At 38.3% G+C, this 19,248-nt stretch overlaps 1 long non-coding RNA gene across 4 annotated transcripts in view; it reads left to right on the forward strand.

The window, feature by feature from the left end:
* Positions 1 to 19,248, forward strand: part of LOC108352025 (uncharacterized) — a 73,423-nt gene that overhangs the window by 17,745 nt on the left and 36,430 nt on the right. The window contains exons 3-6 of one of the 4 annotated variants that reach the window (XR_005489120.2): positions 15,578 to 15,705; positions 16,114 to 16,172; positions 16,258 to 16,355; positions 18,067 to 19,070. This is a non-coding gene — a long non-coding RNA (uncharacterized LOC108352025). Of the gene's footprint in view, positions 1 to 15,577; positions 15,706 to 16,113; positions 16,173 to 16,257; positions 16,356 to 18,066; positions 19,071 to 19,248 lie in introns of those variants that run through there. The other 3 variants (XR_005489119.2, XR_005489122.2, XR_005489121.2) reach the window with 3 other exon arrangements.

Here is a 19,248-nt window from a genome sequence, read left to right on the forward strand (position 1 = left end):
AAAACGGCAACCAACAGATTGGGAAAAGATCTTTACCAATCCTACAACAGATAGAGGCCTTATATCCAAAATATACAAAGAACTCAAGAAGTTAGACCGCAGGGAGACAAATAACCCTATTAAAAATGGGGTTCAGAGCTAAACAAACAATTCACAGCTGAGGAATGCCGAATGGCTGAGAAACACCTAAAGAAATGTTCAACATCTTTAGTCATAGGGAAATGCAAATCAAAACAACCCTGAGATTTCACCTCACACCAGTGAGAATGGCTAAGATCAAAAACTCAGGTGACAGCAGATGCTGGCGAGGATGTGGAGAAAGAGGAACACTCCTCCATTGTTGGTGGGATTGCAGACTGGTACAACCATTCTGGAAATCAGTCTGGAGGTTCCTCAGAAAATTGGACATTGAACTGCCTGAGGATCCAGCTATACCTCTCTTGGGCATATACCCAAAAGATGCCCCAACATATAAAAAAGACACGTGCTCCACTATGTTCATCGCAGCCTTATTTATAATAGCCAGAAAATGGAAAGAACCCAGATGCCCTTCAACAGAGGAATGGATACAGAAAATGTGGTACATCTACACAATGGAATATTACTCAGCTATCAAAAACAATGAGTTTATGAAATTCGTAGGCAAATGGTTGGAACTGGAAAATATCATTCTGAGTGAGCTAACCCAATCACAGAAAGACATACATGGTATGCACTCATTGATTAGTGGCTATTAGCCCAAATGCTTGAATTACCCTAGATGCCTAGAACAAATGAAACTCAAGACGGATGATCAAAATGTGAATGTTTCACGCCTTCTTTAAAAGGGGAACAAGAATACCCTTGGCAGGGAAGAGAGAGGCAAAGATTAAAACAGAGACTGAAGGAACACCCATTCAGAGCCTGCCCCACATGTGGCCCATACATATACAGCCACCCAATTAGACAAGATGGATGAAGCAAAGAAGTGCAGACCGACAGGAGCCGGATGTAGATCGTTCCTGAGAGACACAGCCAGAATACAGCAAATACAGAGGCGAATGCCAGCAGCAAACCACTGAACTGAGAATAGAACCCCCGTTGAAGGAATCAGAGAAAGAACTGGAAGAGCTTGAAGGGGCTCGAGACCCCAAAAGTACAACAATGCCAAGCAACCAGAGCTTCCAGGGACTAAGCCACTACCTAAAGACTATACATGGACTGACCCTGGACTCTGACCTCATAGGTAGCAATGAATATCCTAGTAAGAGCACCAGTGGAAGGGGAAGCCCTGGGTCCTGCTAAGACTGAACCCCCAGTGAAGTAGACTGTTGGGGGGAGGGCGGCAATGGGGGGAGGGTTGGGAGGGGAATACCCATAAGGAAGGGGAGGGGGGAGGGGGATGTTTGCCCGGAAACCAGGAAAGGGATTAACACTCGAAGTGTATATAAGAAATACTCAAGTTAATAAAAAAAAATGGGAAGAATACCAAAAAAATGGCTTTAGTTGTTTTGCTCAAAAGAGGTAATAAAGTTAGAATCAAAAATAGACTATACCCACTCCTCAGAATAGTAAGGAAAGGCTGCTTATTAAGAAATACAATGGGCTTTTCTACTACACTAAAAAGAAAAATAGACTTGGAACAAACTTCTGTTCAAGGCAAAACATTTGAAGTTTTGTTGAAGCCAGAGTTATGCACTATGATAAGGCAAGGAAGGCCATATAGAAACTGTTGATTTAAACTTATAATGAGCTTACAAAATGAAACACTACTTTGAACTTGTTATTGGTATCCTTTTGTTATTCTCCTTTTATATAACATTTTATCTATGACAGAATTTTCTGATGAACTTTTGGCTAGGAAGTTATAAAAAGGCTAAAGAAAAAAAAGTTCGTGTCTTTGGGTGGAGGGTCTCTGTCCATCCATCTAAATGTATATGTCTGTCTGGCTGTACTTTTATACACTTAAGAGTTAAAAGACTTCAGAGTTTCTTGCTGGTCATTCTTGATAGCCCCAGATAATTTAGTTTTGTTCTGTCAATAGTATTGACCCTATAAATCACTTGGTCACTGTCACCAGGCCCCATCTCCTATCAGTATGATCCCATTTGCCAGTACTGCTTACCTATTTGCTGTCTTCCAGACCTGAAAACCCTATGAATGCCTAGAAGGTCACTGTAAAATTCCTTTCAGTTAACCTGTTTTGCAACATCCCATACATTCTTGTTGATATTCAAGACTAACTTAGTACCAGTAGTCAATCTTTCCCACTCACTCCACCCCACCTTCATTTTATTCAACTTCTGGAACATAAGCTTATTCAGATACCAAATATAAATGATCCAGATGATATTCTTGAGGTATGAGTCACAGTAGGTAATTCTTAAGTGTGTGTTCTCTCTTTTACTTAAACTAAGTTCTTAGGCATTATTCATGATCTGAAACACCGTGCAGAAGCTGGCTGCAGCTCAAAATATGGGACCTCAACACCTATATGTCCCTACCTTTGTCTTCCTCGCATGTATTGAGACAGTTCTGGTTTCAGAGTCTTCAAAGTCATTGTATCTATTAATCAGAATCTTCTACCAGACATCAGGGGCTTCCTCCTCTAATTCCAATATATCTCCATTCAAATATCACCCAAATCTGTTATGATCCCTATTCTAGAATGATCTTATCTCCATTTTATTCTTCATTTCTCTTGAATATGTTGTCCCTTTAAATCATAGGTTCCCAAACTGTGGGTCATGCCTCCTTTGAGGATCTCATATCAGATATTCTGTATATCATGAATTTACATTACTATTCATGACAGTTACAAAATTACAGTTATGAAGTAGCAACAAAGTAATTATATGGTTATTGAACAAAACAGGAGGAACTATATTAAAGGGTTACAGCATTAGGAAGGTTAAAAATCACTGCCTTAGGTAAATGTAATTAAACAAAATGTATAAAGATCATAAGATAGTTGAGAACATTTTGAAGAAAAAACACACTGCTAATTTGACCATGAACTGATTCCTTCTTTGCTTAGAGTTGTTTTTTTTTCCTTCCTTTTTACTCTAATGAAAAAGAGAATGACCACTGAAACTTCATTCTATTACAAAACATGAGTTATTTTAATCTCTGTTTTCTGTGGCTTCACCATCTAAGAGCTTCCGTCCTTCTGATTTCTTAAAATAACACCTTGTGATTACCTTTTGCATTGCTTCCAAGGCACTGATGGCTCTTGTACAAGTTGCGATGGATGTGTTTCGTAGGCCTATGAAAAATAGCCCATCCTGTCATTTTGCCCCTAACATGCCATCCTGATACCATAGAATTATAGACCACTTAGGAATAGTTTAGGAAAGATGCAAACAAGTTTGAGTAGAAAATATGATCAAAGTACCTTTCAAAAAAAAAAAAAAAAACCAAGATAGGAAGACAGCAGTGGCCCCGTAAGGTGGAAGCAGAAGGGGACATAGTGAATGTCTTTCTAGCACCACTAATGTTAACCCAAATTTCAACCTTTCATAAATCATGTGCCCGCTTTCTGTCTCCTTCACATTACCCGGCACGTATGAGATGCCAAGAGGTTAAAGCAATGTATCCTGAAGCTCCTTCATAATACAGTCAGGTCTAACTCAAAACTTCCCTTCTCTGCCGCTTAGCTACATACACAGCACCCCTGAGAGGGGTTACTACTTACACAGAAGCAGAGATCAGGCTTACTGGGCTCGTGTGTCCCAGTAGCCCTTCTCAGAAATGACGATACAGTGGAGAAATCACCTTCAAGAGAAACGTATTCTAGGGTTGGGGATTTAGCTCAGTGGTAGAGCACTTGTCTAGCAAGGGCAAGGCCCTGGGTTCGGTCCCCAGCTCTGAAAAAAAAAAAAAAAAAAAGAAAAAAAAAAGAAACTTTTGAAAGAGAAACGTATTCTAGAGGGTTAGTTCTATAAGATGCTTCAAGTCTGTACTGAACATTCCCCTGAATTCACAGAAGCACAATGGACCTCCACATGCCCAGGAATATTTCTGGAATCCCCCCACCCACAACTTTCCTTCAGAGACAGCAAAGAAGAGAGCTGGATAAGCAAAGGATGTAGGAACACCAGAAGAAAGCAAGCACAGGCAGCTTCTCATCAAGGTTAGATTCTGAGAAAGTTCAGAGCGATCTGTTTTTGTTAACAGGACATATTCAGACTAAGCTAACCTAAAGGACAAGGTTTGCTCAATTGGAAAACATTTTCTAATCGAAGAAAACAGTGAAAGCAGAGGCCAAATTATGTCTGTTGGTTGCCAAGTGGTACGAACCAGACCTGAAAATAGCAACCCTTGACTTCTTCGCCAAGTTAAGAGTAAAAGGTAAGGGCTTAGGTTATTCACACGCTGAGCACCTCTGTCCACCGTCAGACTAGACCTAATAGTAAAGCAAGTGAGAGCCATAGAACAGAAAAAATATCCTAGATAAAGACAGGATCCCTTTCAATTTCTCTCCCATCCGTGGTTCCAGAATCACTCAGTGAGACACTATTGCCAAAAATCACTTCTTTATTTAAAAATTTGATATCGGGTTCATTATGAATATTTTTGCATTTGTTTTATATTTCATTGCTACATTAAAATAACATTTATCTTGAGAGCCGAGGGGTTTCTCTTTATGCCTCCCTAAATTTTGTACTCAGAGCAAATGCTTCAGCCATCTCCACACTGCCAGTTACTATTTATTTTAATAAAAAATATTTGTGTTTCTGCCATTGTCAGACTTGAGCTGATCTGTCATTTTCAGATATTAAAATGATACTGAAGTTTTAAAAACATTTCATTTCCACTGAAAGAAGTGAATTTGATCAGAGTGCGTTAGTTTCTCCGTTTGCATTGTGTACGTATTTCTTCTTGTTCCCAAATGTTGTTTTGCTGCACTGCTTCACTACTGTGTCTACCTTTTAAGATCGAACAATAGAGCCCCTCTGCTCATATTTGAAAGGATGAGGCACATACACATGAACTCAGGGAGATGCCGATCCCAGCACACCTTTTGACACATAAAAACAAAACGAAACAAAAAGGCATATGAATTTATATGCTAGATCTCATTTTGAGGTACACAGGCAGAAAGTACTTAACCTTTGGCAACACACAAGGGGATAAGGAGAGATGTCTACAAAATTTATGTGGATTTTGTGTAAATTTGAGTAGAAAGAAAAGGGAGGAAGGAGAAGGAAGTTTGAGGAAAGAACAAATCTATTTGCAGGCCTACGTATACCATAAAGTTTTGCTACTTTTTGTCTTGGCATTTATCTTAGTGTTCTTAATTTTTGGCTTGTTTGTTTTCTGAGGAGGTAGCCCAGGGCTCTTTGGTGATACCCAATGACAAGGAAAGATGCTTAATCCCAAGAATGTTAAAGAAAGGGAAAGGGAGTAAAATAAGAAACTTAAACTTTGTAGCTTTCCCTTTTTTATCTGCTACAAATGTTTCAATTTTTTCTCAAGTGGTTCTCTAAGTACCTATGTCTCAGATTGGTGAAAAAGTGCCCAAGAATGCAAACACTGTGCTGACTGGAGGATGACAGGACTTCCGAGGGGCTAGCAGGTGGATTAGCTCTTAGTCTCATTTATCTTAAGTTACCTAGGCTCTGTGATGAGAAGGCAGGGTGGTGGGCCCTGGTCTCTGTCACTTATATTTCATGCAGCATCCAAGAGGACAGGGCTCTTCACTTTTGCTGTTCTGCATTGAATATACATTTCCCCCCAGCACTAGAACAAAGCCGTAAGCAACTTTTGATGGTTATAAAATCCTGTTAATTCAAAGCACCATGTTTACGCTTATTGCAGGAAAGACACAGTCATTTTTGGAGGAAAGTGAAACTTAGTACCAGTTCCATCTACCATCCTAATGCAATCTCACTCCTTGGCAAATGATGCTACATTTGACTCTACACCGTTCCATTACCTGTGGTCATTTGTTGTCTGAAAAGCAAATGAAGAACTCCAGTTGGAAATAATTTCTATTATAAATTGCCCACCATCTGAGCAGTGGCACTGTGTGTGCTATCCAGTCCTACCGTGTCTAACCTGCCTATCCCACGTGTGCTGACCTCTCATGGGGCAGTAGAGCTGTCAGTGCACCAGAGTCACTGCTGCTGAAGCCACAGTTCACCTGACTGACTTTCATTTACCAACGGGCAAGAGTGGAGACATTAGTGATTCGGCTATGCCTTAGAGAGGCCACAAAGGGTTTCCTTTATGGGAAAAAGTGCAATTTCTCCACTGAATAAGAAGAAAATATCATGGACTGAGACTTCTAAGATCTAGGGAAGGACAAAACTTTCAGCCAGGTCCTGAGGAGAGAGAAGAAAAACCCTGCTTTGATGTTACCCCTCAGCCTACCAAGCAGAGGGCCACAGTGCACAGTCAGTGACTAGTGAAGATGGGAAAGCATCGCTGTCAGTGGGGAAACATCCTCTGACTGATGGCAGCAAGCGCTCAACCAACAAGAGCACTGCCAAGGCAGTATTCCCCCAACCGGTGACACAGAGCGGTTTACTACTAGAAAGTGAATGCTTCACAAACTCAGGGGAAAAAAAATTGGATGAAGAAACTATAAAATATTAATAGAGAGGCTGAGTCTGCCAATGAAGGCTGCCATCTCACTCCTAATGAGTTGAAGAACTTGATTAAAGAGAAACTGCTAGCATCCAGAGCACTTCTTCAATTATTAACTCATCATTATCAGTTAATTACTATTAACTAACTAATAATTAGCTGATCGTTATAATTATTACTCATTATAACTAATTGTTATTGGTTATTGTGGTTACTCTCTTGCTGGGTCTAACTTCTAGATTAAATACTGTCAGACATTTGTGTGCACAAAAGGAAGACTGGCATGTACTGGAGCTGGGACTGGCCATGGTCTCCAGTGTCCTCTGAGTGTGCGCATTGAGAGTATGGATGGGCGGGGGAGGGGGGTATCCTAGACCAATCCTTAGTAGCAAGGAAAGACTGCTATAAACATGAAGCTCCTGAGGATTAAACAAAGCACAAACAACATTCAAATCTGCTTAAAGCAAAAAGAAAAAAACCCCAACAACATTGTTTTGAAAATAAATAATTATAGGCTGTCTCTTGTAAGTGGATAAACATAAATTTGGATTGTGGCAATGTAAACTTGGTTTTGTTATAAAATCTCATTATCATTTTTCTATGTTTTGTGTGTGAAACTGGGTCTCTGGATTTGATAGTTGAAGTAAAGATTGAGAGAAGCTCAGGATGTGTAGGAGGAGGGTGTGAAGTCGGGAGCAGGAGTGATGTCCCCAAACCTCCCTTCCCGACCATGCTGCAGTCTGTGAGCATACGACTGTACAGCGTGCGGTAGAGGGCTGGACGGAGAGAAGCACACGTAAGGGAAAGATGTAAAGCCAAGTGTGTGAGCTTTATAAAGTGTGTCAATATAAGGTTGAATGTATGGATTTTATGTCATTCGTGACACTGTGTGTCAATTCACTGGGATTCGATAATAAAGGCACTATACTAAATAAAACATTATATTCGTTTTCTTTGGACTTTGGGATTTTTGAAAGAAAAAAAAACCCATGATGAATCTTATAATCAAATGTCCCTAAGATAATAGGAAGGTTAAATAGGCTGAATTGTGCCCAGTGTTTAAACTTACCACTCTGAAAACTTATTAGAAACATTTGAGCCAAAATCTTGTGGCCTTTTCGAGTCTTTGGGTTTCTTTCTAGGACAGGTTTCTGGAGATGGAAGAGATTCTGTGTTCTTTCTCTATTGTAAAGTACTGTGCTACTGGAGGAGATCTTCCTTATTTTAAAGCGGCAATATTCCTGTCTGCATGTGTGTGTATTTATGTGTTTAGAAATTGGTGGGATGTAAAAATGTGTGAATGTACTATAAGCATATTTATACCTCTACACACAAATATTTTCATGTAAACCATAATGACTTTCAATATATGTATACAAGATAATATGTAAATAAATACAACCTAAGGCACAAATTACTTACTAAAAAATGCTATATACCGTACAATAAGTTATTAGCTTACCTGTTTAAAAATAAGAGGACTACATTTTTTTCAGCAAACATTTGTTAATGACCAACTTAATCATAAGTACTGGTTGGAGATTAGAGAAACAAAGAGAAAAACATATGATCTACATGTCCTGTACCTGTGAGGTCATCTCCAGTGCTTGAGGAAGGATCTCCTGGTATCGCTACACATTTCAAAGTCCCAGGAGAGGCAACGTGATCCAAGAGTGATGAGCTTAAGAGGGCACACTGCCTCCCATGCTTCTTTAGGTTGGTGACCAGTGAGATGAAGAGCTGGGCAATCCCACAGTACAAGAGGCTGATGTAGAACAGCCTCTTAGTACAGAGGAAAGTGCTCCCTCATCATGTGTCTCATCGTATCGATGCCTTTTATTACTTAACTGCTCTCAAAATCTTGATCCTTATCAAGAGATCTAATCTGGATCTATCTGTCTGTCTGTCTATCTATCTATCTATCTATCTATCTATCTATCTATCTTTCTGTCTGTCTGTCTTTTTGTCCTTCTCCCTCTCTGTGTGTATATAGGTGTGTGTGTGTGTGTGTGTGTGTGTATAGGCCTATGTGTGTGTACAGGTGTGTATGGTTGTGTGTATGCGTGTGTATGCATGTATTTACAGGTGTGTGTGTATATATCTGTATGCATGTGTATGGGTGTGTGTACAGGTGTGTGTATGTGTATATGTATACAGGTGTGTATATGTGTCTTTTAAATAGCTTTGAGCAGATACTATGACTCTTTTTCATTGGATGATAAATCTGCCATTCCGTTCTATATACGTTGGCATCTACTTTTGAAGCATCTGATTGTTTTCCATCCATTTAAAAATACTACTAAATCTTTAGAGACAGTCTTGCTAGCTCAGTAGCTAGAACAGAATCTGTTACTTTAAATTGTTTTATATTCTTGGAAAAATGACTGAAAACTGTAATGATATTTTATTCAAACAAGATATGACAATTACATGTAAATCGATGAAAAGGTACTCAACGCCTCTAATCATTACGGAACAACTGAAACTGCCGAGCCCTTCTTCATAGCCATCAGAACAGGTACTATCCAAAACACAGAAGGCCGCTAGCTTTGGTCATTATGCAGAGAAGTCGGAGCCCCTGTGCACTGCTGGAGGAAAATATACAGTTGAGGAAAAAAGACAGTTCATCTAAGACAGGACACAGATTGCCAGGCAACCGAGATTCCATTTCTAGGTGTGCATTAGCCAAGGTACTGAAGAAGGGGTTTTAAATATTTGTACAACAGTGCCTATAATGGTGTCCTACATAACTACCATTAGGCAAAATGCATTCTACTATGCATCAGTAGACGAGTTAGCAGGTGGGGAGATTATACGTGTGTGTGTGTGTGTGTGTGTGTGTGTGTGTGTGTGTGTGTGTGCATACATACATCCATCATAATATAGATGTATAATGGAATGCTATTTGTACTTAGAAATGAATAATTATGAAACATGAATGAACTTGCGAGCGCTGTCCTCAGCAAAACAAGACAAACACAAAGGACGGTCTCCTTAGAGCAGTTGTTCTCAACCTGTGGGTCACGACCCTATTTGGGGGTCGCTATCAGATGCCTGGCATATCAGATATTTACATTACAATTTGTAACAGAAGCAAAATTACAGTTATGAAATAGCAACAAAATAATTTTTAGGGTTGGAGGTCATCGTAACATGTAGAACTGTATTAAAGGGTCAAAACATTAGGAAAGTTGAGAACTGCTGCCTTGGATGAAATATCTTAAAGTTATAGACAAAGACCTCACCGGTACCAGCCGGTGGCACCATTTGGGAAGGCTTGGCTCCTTTAGGATATGGAGCCTTGCTGGAGGAAGTGGGGACTCATAGCAGTGCATCACTTTGGGAGTTCATAGCCTTGGTCCACAACCCGTTCACTCCCTATCCTTCCAAACATGACTGAGATGTGATCTCCCTGTCCCCGCCCTTGCTCTCACACCTTCCCTGCTACGACGAACACTGTTTTCTTCCTCAACCAAAATTCCCAATAAATTACTCCTCCTAATGGAGTTTAATCACAGTAACAGAAAACTCAACTAATACACAAAGCACGGCGGTCACTGACAGAGTTTGACTGAGGTGGAAGTAGGAAGCTTTGCTCCATAGATGAACCGCTCTGGTCCGTGATGAGAGGGAGGCTTAGGGAATAACAGGGCTGATGGCGACAGAATCCTGTGAGTACTCTCAGTCATCCTCAGTATTGCACTGGAAAGGTCTAACAATTGTAACGTCTAGGTTCTGTGTATCCCCACACATTAATATAATTCTATCGCACAAAACAAGGAAAGTTTGCAAAATTGTCACAGTTAAGACAAGCACATGGGTCTCTGACAGCTCGAAATGATAGTGAGAACTGGAGAAGATCCTGCAGCAGAGAAATGACTTTAAGCTACACACTAACAAAATTTGAATTAAGTATGGAGTTTTTGTGAATAAAAATGTCTAAACATCACTTCGTTAATTATTAAAAATGCATGATGCTAATATATGATATTAATTACTTCAGAATGCAGCATTGGAGGGGACTACTATTTTGTAATTTCTCTGCAAATCTAAAATTATTCCACAATAAAGTTTCCTCCTGAACACTGCAAAATCAACGCTTATGTAAAAGGGCAGAACAATTGCAGATCAAACTAAGTCAACATTTGAGGCTGTAAGAAAACGACTGCTACTCTTAAGGAAAGTTTTTAAAAGATATGCAATGCCTCTGTAATAAGAACTCACACACAAGGAAACTTAAAAAGAACTATAAGTAGCAAATCATGAAAGAAAGAAAGGAAGAAAGAAAGAAAGAAAGAAAGAAAGAAAGAAAGGAAGGAAGGAAGAAAGGAAGAAAAAAAGAAAATGATAATTTTCATGCCACAAGTAAAATGTATATTCGAACAGTAGATGGTGTTCTGAAAAAAAAAACAATAATACAGATGAGAAAATTTAATGAGGTTACTATAATGAAAAATGGGAACAAAGATTAACTTTCTAAGATGTAATAGGCACATAAAACATGTAAAATATCGATAAGAGGGTATATCATTTAAGAAAAAAGTTGGTGATTTTATTAGTTAAATTTCCATTTAAAAAGCAAACTGGGGAAGAATGTGTTTATTTTGGCTTGTGATTCCATAGTAAGCATAGCATGTTTACTATGACGGCATGACACGGCAGTACAGTCATGGCGTGTGCTTCTTCATGAGAGACCCTGAGTACAGGCTACATGTCCATAGTAAAAGGAATGGGTGACAAATAATTCAGAGTCCATGAGCTATTAGGGGAAATGCTCTCCAGAGGATAGCTTATCATATTGAGAGGAAGCTAGTGTGTGTCGTGTGTACAGCACATGCTCCTATTTTACCATGTCCCTAGTTACAATTTGCCTTTTGATCAGTGCTATCCTGCTTACTTATAAAATAGTATGTGTACATGATTAGATATATTCTGCTGTTTGGTTCCTACTTATCACTTCTCTCTGTCTATCTCTGTGTGTCTCTGTCTCTGTCTCTCTCTTTGTCTCTCTGGGTGTATCTCTGTGTGTCTCTGTCTGTCTGTTTCTGTCTCTCTGTCTCTGTTCTTCTGCTTCTCTTTTTTCACCCTGTTTCATGTTTAACAAACATTTAAATGTAGCTTTAAATGTATCTTCTTATCTATTTCAAAATCTTCATTTCTTAATGGCTGCTCTTAGTAGTATAATATCTCTTTCTTACTCCAAAAGTGGACTTCAGGTTAATATTGACAATTCCCTGTTTTGAATAAAGTAAGTCTATTGTAATATAGCCTTGCTTTCCTTTCCGTCTTTTTGTGCTATGTTTATGTAATAGATGCAGATTGTATGTATATCTGTCAAAAAAACAACACTAGACTGTGATAGTCACTCTCTTAGGCAGTCTTGCCCTAAAATAAAAATGCTGTTTGGCTACTATATTCCTCCAGAACTCAAAATTTAACTTTCTGTAGCCATCTGTATCAGAAAATATTAAATGAAGAATTCCATAAATAAGGAAGTTATAGCCATACATTTACACACCACAGAGCAGAGAATGATCAGACTTCATACCCTGCCCATGCCCACCATCTTCCCCTATCTCCAGGATTGATTGCTCCCTCTCTTTTTTCCTACAAGTTTCTTCCTCGCGTTCTGTTGTTGTTGTCGTTATTGTTGTTGTTGTTCCTGTTGTTGTTGCTGTTGTTGTTGTTGTTGTTGTTGTTGTTGTTGTTGTTGTTCTGAGTCCTTTTGGGAGTTACTGGCATTGTCTGCATGACTATGGGTCTGAACTATCTCTTAGTGTCCTAGGGACTCTGCAGTGGGTACCCTACTGAAGAAAAGGATCGTCTCTTCTCTCCAACCATCAATCCCCAACATCCCAGCTTTTCCTGTTCTCTTTCTGTGCTTGCTTATGCCAGTGCCATACAATATTGATTACCATGGCCTTTGGTATATTTTGACCTTAGGAACTTGTTAATCACCCTGCTTTGACATTATTTGGAGTATCTGAAGCCTGTTGATATTCCCCCGAAGCTTTAGAGTGGACCTTCTTTATTCTTAACTTTAATTTAATCATTCATTAATTTTTTAATTGACAGATAAAACAATGGGTTTTGTTACATCATTTTCATGAATACGTATGAATGAATGAGTTATGAATGAATGATTTGTGAATGATTATGAATTGCTGAGTTATTTCCTATCCAACTAATTTCCCCATTCTGTTTGCTCACCTCTACTGTCCCCTCCTTCCTCCCAATTTGTCCCATTTGTGATTTAATTTGCATGTATGTACGTATGCATATGTGTATGTATATATGTATGTATGTATATATGTATGTATGTATTGTTAAATCCTGATGATGTTTTTTTCAAATGTATATTTCATTATTATTTGGTGTGTGTGTCTGTGTGCGTGTGTGTGTGTGTCTGTGTGCGTGTGTGTGTGTGTGTCTGTGTGCCTGTTTGTGTGACTTAGCAAGTGGGACTATCAGCATACAACTTTCAGGAGTCAGTTCTCTACTTTTCTCATCAGTTTTACTAATAAGTGCCTTTCCCTCCTGATCCATCTCCCTGATCCTGAGAACGTGTTTTCCATTTTAATAAACAAACAATTTTGCTTCTGATACTGATCACACTGAATCTGCAAATGTCTGGGAGATTGACATCTAAAATACAGTTTCTATATATACGGGGGGAGTGGCTTTTCATTCATTTTTGAATTTGGTTATTGTGTTGAAATTTTTTAATTTTGGGCTAAAGTCTTTTGCCTCTGTGGTAAATCTAACATTCAATTATTTTCTCTTTTTAGGATATGCACATAAAGTTGATCTCTTAGTAGTCTAACCAAGTTGTCCATTGTCAGTTTATAAAAACCAACAGACAGAGAAAGCTGGTGATGGATTCCTATAATCCTCCTAATCTGGCAGCTGCACAGCAAGCAACTGATTGATTCTTCCTGGTGTTGGGTCCTGTGTCCCCCACTTACCTAAGTTCATTTTGTAGTCCTAATCATAGTGTTTCCAATTATGTGGCTTGTGCTACTTAGTATTATAGCTTCTGTGGGAAAAGAAATGTATCTTTCCTTTTCTAAATGTAAAGGTCTTTTGTTTGTTTTTATTGCCTGGTTGTCTAGGCTAGAACTTCCAGGATTATGTAAAATTAAAGCGAACTTTTAAGTCATCTTTTTTGTTCCTCCCGATGGCAATAAGAATGTTCCATTTTTCACCATTTTCTATAATAGTGGATACACATTCTTATTTTCTCTTTACCATGTTTTAAATCTGATTCTATTTCTTGATTTTTTTTTACAAAGAGCATCATCCAGTTTTGTCAGAACCTTTCCCAGCTTTCACTAGTCTCATGCTCTATCACAATAATAGGGTGTATTTTATCACGTGATTTTCATATTTCGAGCTATCCTTGCACTCTTTGGATATGCAATGGTTTATTACTATTGTAACATGTTAACATATTCCACTTTCTGGTATGCTAGGAAACATTTCCCATCAGGATTTATAGGGATATTGATCATGTTATTGATATACTGCTGTATCTATAAGAGTATCGATCCACAGTTGCATTTTTCCTACTTGACTTTCATTGTGAGCCAACACTAACTTCATGAAAGAGTTGAGAAATATCACCTTCTGTTTCCTTTCGAAGGAGTTTGTGTAACATTGGTTTTGACTTTCTTTCAATATTCTATAAATTCTAACCCTAAAGCTGAATGGACCTAGGAAATCTAATGATAAATGTTTACCATTATTATTATTGTTGTTATTATTATAATTATTACTATAATTATTATTAATTCATCAATAGTGTGTCAATAGGTTTCTTAACCTTGATATTTGGAGGGAAATTCTAAGAAGGATGAGAGGCAGAGTGTAGCTTAGCAAGTTAAATATAAAACAAAACAAAACAAAACAAAAATTAAAGCAAGCCACAATGTGTCTACAATTTGCAGATTGACTGGGAATACACTAAGTAGCTATGATTTCCAAAGAGGTTGGCACTCTTAAAGGAAAACCTCATTTTCTAAAAAGTGACTTGATGAAAAAAGCCTCCACCTATAAAAAGCTTGTAAAAATTCAAGCTTACGAAAATAAGAACAACACTCCCCCCTTTAAAACTTATTAAGAATATTGCTGAGGGGTTCTCTGACCCCAAAAGTCCATCTAGGAAAGCATTTCAAATTCAGGGGCAAGGGCACAAAACGCTTCTGTGGCTTTGGTAGAATAAGGCCACTATACCTTAATATCAGAGTATAAATTGTCAACCTTGTATATAAGGTGCTATTTTGTGGGGAGGTTAGCTGCAAAAGGGAGAAGATCCTGAAGGCTTATGCTCACTGCTTAGACTAGGAAGGGGGAGGGGTTGACTCAGAGTGGACATGGCCTGGACTCTGAGTGGGCATAGCTAGTCTCAGAACGATGAGGCCAGGCAATGGTTGTCAGGACTCAATTTCCCACAAGGAGGACCTGAGAGCCATCACATGGAGCTATGATGGTGGAGCCTAAGTTGTATTGCAGACATCAGGAAATGGATATGCACGACACATGAAGTATTCATACAATAAAACTATGGGACTTGAGTGCAGACTGGTCAAGAAGTGGTCATATATTCCAAAGTAAGAGTGCTAGGTCCTTTGGCCAGAGGATGCCATTAAGATTTCCAAATGTTAGATATGGACGGACAGAATTTGACAGGTTCCTCACTGACAGTTTCCATCACTTCTATTTTTGATCAATCTTTCCATAATATGCCCCCATTTAAACTCTTTTTGAAGTAAGAGAGTCTGGTGTATAACATGGTTTACTGATCTATGCAATTAGAAAAATGTTCTAGTGGCTCATAATTAAGAAATGATTTTGACTCCTAGAAGACACTTTAGATTTTAGATGTATTAAGTGTTGGAATTAGAAAAGAATGAGAACTTTTGACATTGGATGGAAATATGTAGTGAGAATTTTGGTGTCTTTACAAACACAGCAATATTACAAGAATATATTTTCATTTTAACTCCAGGTGTGTGATATGGGCCTGCTTCAGAGTATCCACAGCAGCTGACTATGATTTGCCTCGTGCTGGTTTTGACAGCTGCACATTGTTTCTGGGAGCTTGTGAAGTTTGGAATTCTGGGAATTCTTCAGAGAGTATGTAAATCCTGGAGCCCCGATTGAAGGGACTGGTTGGGCGGTTGGTGGTTGGTTGCTGTTGGTTGTGGTTTCTTGTGCTTTTTCAAGTAACAGAGTGGAAAGGGACAATAAAAATAAATTATATATATTGACAGTGAATATCAAAGTGCAGGAACTAGATGTCCCTAATCAGCAGGAATTACTTTAATGATATTGTTGACTATTTTCCTCTTTATTTTTTTTTCTCTTAACCAGTGTTAGGGGGATAGGAACGGTGGAAAAAGAAGGGTGGTGAGGGTGGAAGGCAAAAGAACTCACAAAATAGCAAAACTTATTTTTGGACTATGAGCCTATGGGAGGTGGGGATGGAGTGTTTCGATTTAAATGACCTTCATGGACTTGAGTGTTTGAACATTTGTTCTGCAGATAGTGGAACGGTTTAGGATGTTGTGGAACCTTTCATAGGTGAAGACTGGTTTGTGGAGGTAGGTCACTGAGGATAGCTTAAGGCTTGCAACCTGGCTTTAGTTCTAATTCTAATCTGGGTCAGTTTCCTATCTTTTGCAACAGCAACCAAGAACAAATTCCTAGATGAAGGCTAGAACCACAGACAACATGTGTTCTCCCTGATGAAACCGTGAACAGAAGGAAACCCTTCTTCCTCTAAGGTGATTTATTTTGGGCATTTGGTCATAGAAAAAGTATCTCATGTACTCCAACATCCTAATTTCAAAAATCAAAGATTCAGATGGCCATAGCTGAATGCACCCTGATTTATGTGATGTTTGGAACCACTTGGTACTCCCTTAACCATTAGATGACAAAGACTGCCTTAGGCACCCATGGAGGTGTACATTTATTCAATTTGACTCGCTTAGACACTTAGCCTTAGCTAGCTGAAGACTAGGGACATGAAATTTTAGCTAGTTGCATTTTCTTTAAAATAATGTTTTACATAAAAAATTTAAAAGTTGTATATAGAAGTATACATTTACCCATATTCCCAGAAATGTTTATCATCAGGTTTTAGTATCTTTTGGTGATTTTGGCGAATAATTCCATCTTATTTAAATTTACATCACATAAGTGTCTGTATATGGCCTTGGTATTCAGTCTTGACATTTTATTTCTATTACCAATGGTCTAAACTACAGGCTTATGTTTCTTGCTAATTTTGACTTGTTTTTCTTTTAAAGTTGGAGAGTTAGAAAGATAGAGAGATAGGTAGACAGTAGATAGATAGGTAGAGGAATAGGTAGATGGTAAATGATAGGTAAATAGGTGATAGACACATAGATTGATAGATAGATGGTAGATAGATAACTTGTTCTTTAGCATTCTATTCTGTGAAAACACACGTTCCATAGATATATTATTGTACTGCTATACAGTTTCTCTATGCAAGTTTTCACTTTATTATTTGTGTATTCAATCTGGGAATTAATGTAGTGTTACATCCAAGAAAAGACTCTGGAGTCAGACTGTCCATTTCTAAACCTTAATATCTTTGGCCAGCCTGGGAGTCAATAAGCTAAAATGCAGTAGGTAATATTTCTGTTATTATACAAATAGGGATTCTTAACTCATGGAAAACCTAGGCAACATAAATAATAGCAAAAAGAATAATGCTTCAAAGCTTTGATTATGGCATTTCATATGTCTGTAGGTCTATACTTTTTATAATGTTTTCACAAGTATTTCAAGAACTAAATTTGTATTATTTTACCTCTTTTTTTATACAAAACACATTCAGTATTCTGAATATTCTTAATATTCTTAATAACTATTCCCAATCTGTGTCAATGTCTTTCATTTTCCCCATCTGGTGTTCTTATATTATACTTGAATCAATACTACCTGTAATTTTAATTGGCAAATTCATTTATTCCTACTATAACATTGTTTACCAATTTAATTTCTCCAGGCTAATCACATATTTTAATCTTTTAGAATTTGTTTAATGCTATTCTTATCTTTAAACAACTTTGGTTCTCCACCTATATTTACCAATTATTAATACAAGAAAATATTTCCATTGGAATTGTGTGTATGAGTATGTGTGGTTTCTGTGTGTGTTAGTGTGAGAATATTTGTGTGTGTGTGTATGTGAGTGTGTTTGTGTGTGTTTGTAAGAGTGTGGATGAGTGTATATATATGTAAGTGTGTATGCGATTGTATATGTATGAATGTGTGTGTGCATGGGAGTGAGTGTGTATGAGTGTGTGTGTATGGGTTTGTGATTGTGTGATTATATGTGAGTATATGAATGTTTGTGTGTGTGAGTTTGCATGACTATGTGTGAGTGTGTGTGTACACATTTGCCACAGAGCTATCTTGCATATTGACCTTAAGAATTGTCTACCTTGTTTCTTGTGACAGAGCCAAGAACTTGCCAAGAGGGCAGCGAGCCCCAGGAACACTCCCACTTCTCTCCCTGTCCCTGTCCCTGTCCCTGTCCCTGTCCCTGTCCCTGTCCCTGTCCCTGTCCCTGTCCCTGTCCCTGTCCCTCTCCCTCTCCCTCTCCCTCTCCCACTCCCCCTGCCACTCCCTCTCCCTCTCCCTCTCCCACTCCCCCTGCCACTTCCTCTTCCCCCCCCCCCTCTCTCCACATAGTCAAGTGTGTGCTACCATTCCCAGCATTTTACACGACTCTTGACTTGAGTTCAGGTCCTCATCCTCGCAAGGCCGTTCTTGCATACTTTATGGACCGAGCTGCTTCCTGGCCCTGTATTGAAATTTGGACATTTATTGAAATTTATGAAAATTCAAAGATTCTCTTCAGAAGTTCAACTTTTACAATACATCTTTCACTTTTTATAGCAATCAAGTACCTTTGTAAATCTATTTATGATCATGTGTAGGCTATACGGCATCCCTTGAGACTTTCTTGTTAGGGATATATGTGCAGTTTCGTAGATTCCTGTGTTTCTGTAAGTTAGCTCTTACACATGTTTTTTGATTAGTCATTCCTGATGCAATTGAACCTTTAATGTTGTGTTGCACAGTGCCCTCCTGCTGGATCTCTATTATGTCCAGACAATTTTCGTTTGTGCCTTTGGAGTCTCGAGTTGGCTCTGGTATGGCCCCAAACAGGGCATCTTGTCCATTGAGATCTTTCATAATGGGATTTTACGCTTCATGTTACAATGCACTGTCCAGGACATTCTCTACAGCATTAAACAGTATTGGAGATGCTTTCATTTATTCATTTCATTTATTCATTTTAAAATAGTTTTATGTGCAAATATGAAATTGATGCAGACATTTAACAAGTGCTAATTCATATCCCAAATACTTTCTTCTGGTTTTGCCATGCAAAGTGTTACGAAATAATGTGTAAAAATCTACTGATATTAAAATTCCCTTTTGCCTGTTATATAAAATACTCACTGGTTAATTTATTTTGTATTTCCTATTATATATTCCTATTTAAACTATATGCTTAATTTATTTAATCACATAATTTATACTGAGCGTCAACCTTGATTATAGGACACATTAACCATGTATGAGAAACGTTCCCCAACAACAGTGGCCAAATGTCTAATTCATCATTTTCAG

This window comes from Rattus norvegicus, chromosome 9 (assembly GCF_036323735.1).
Source record: "Rattus norvegicus strain BN/NHsdMcwi chromosome 9, GRCr8, whole genome shotgun sequence".
NCBI classification, from domain to species: Eukaryota; Metazoa; Chordata; class Mammalia; order Rodentia; family Muridae; genus Rattus; species Rattus norvegicus.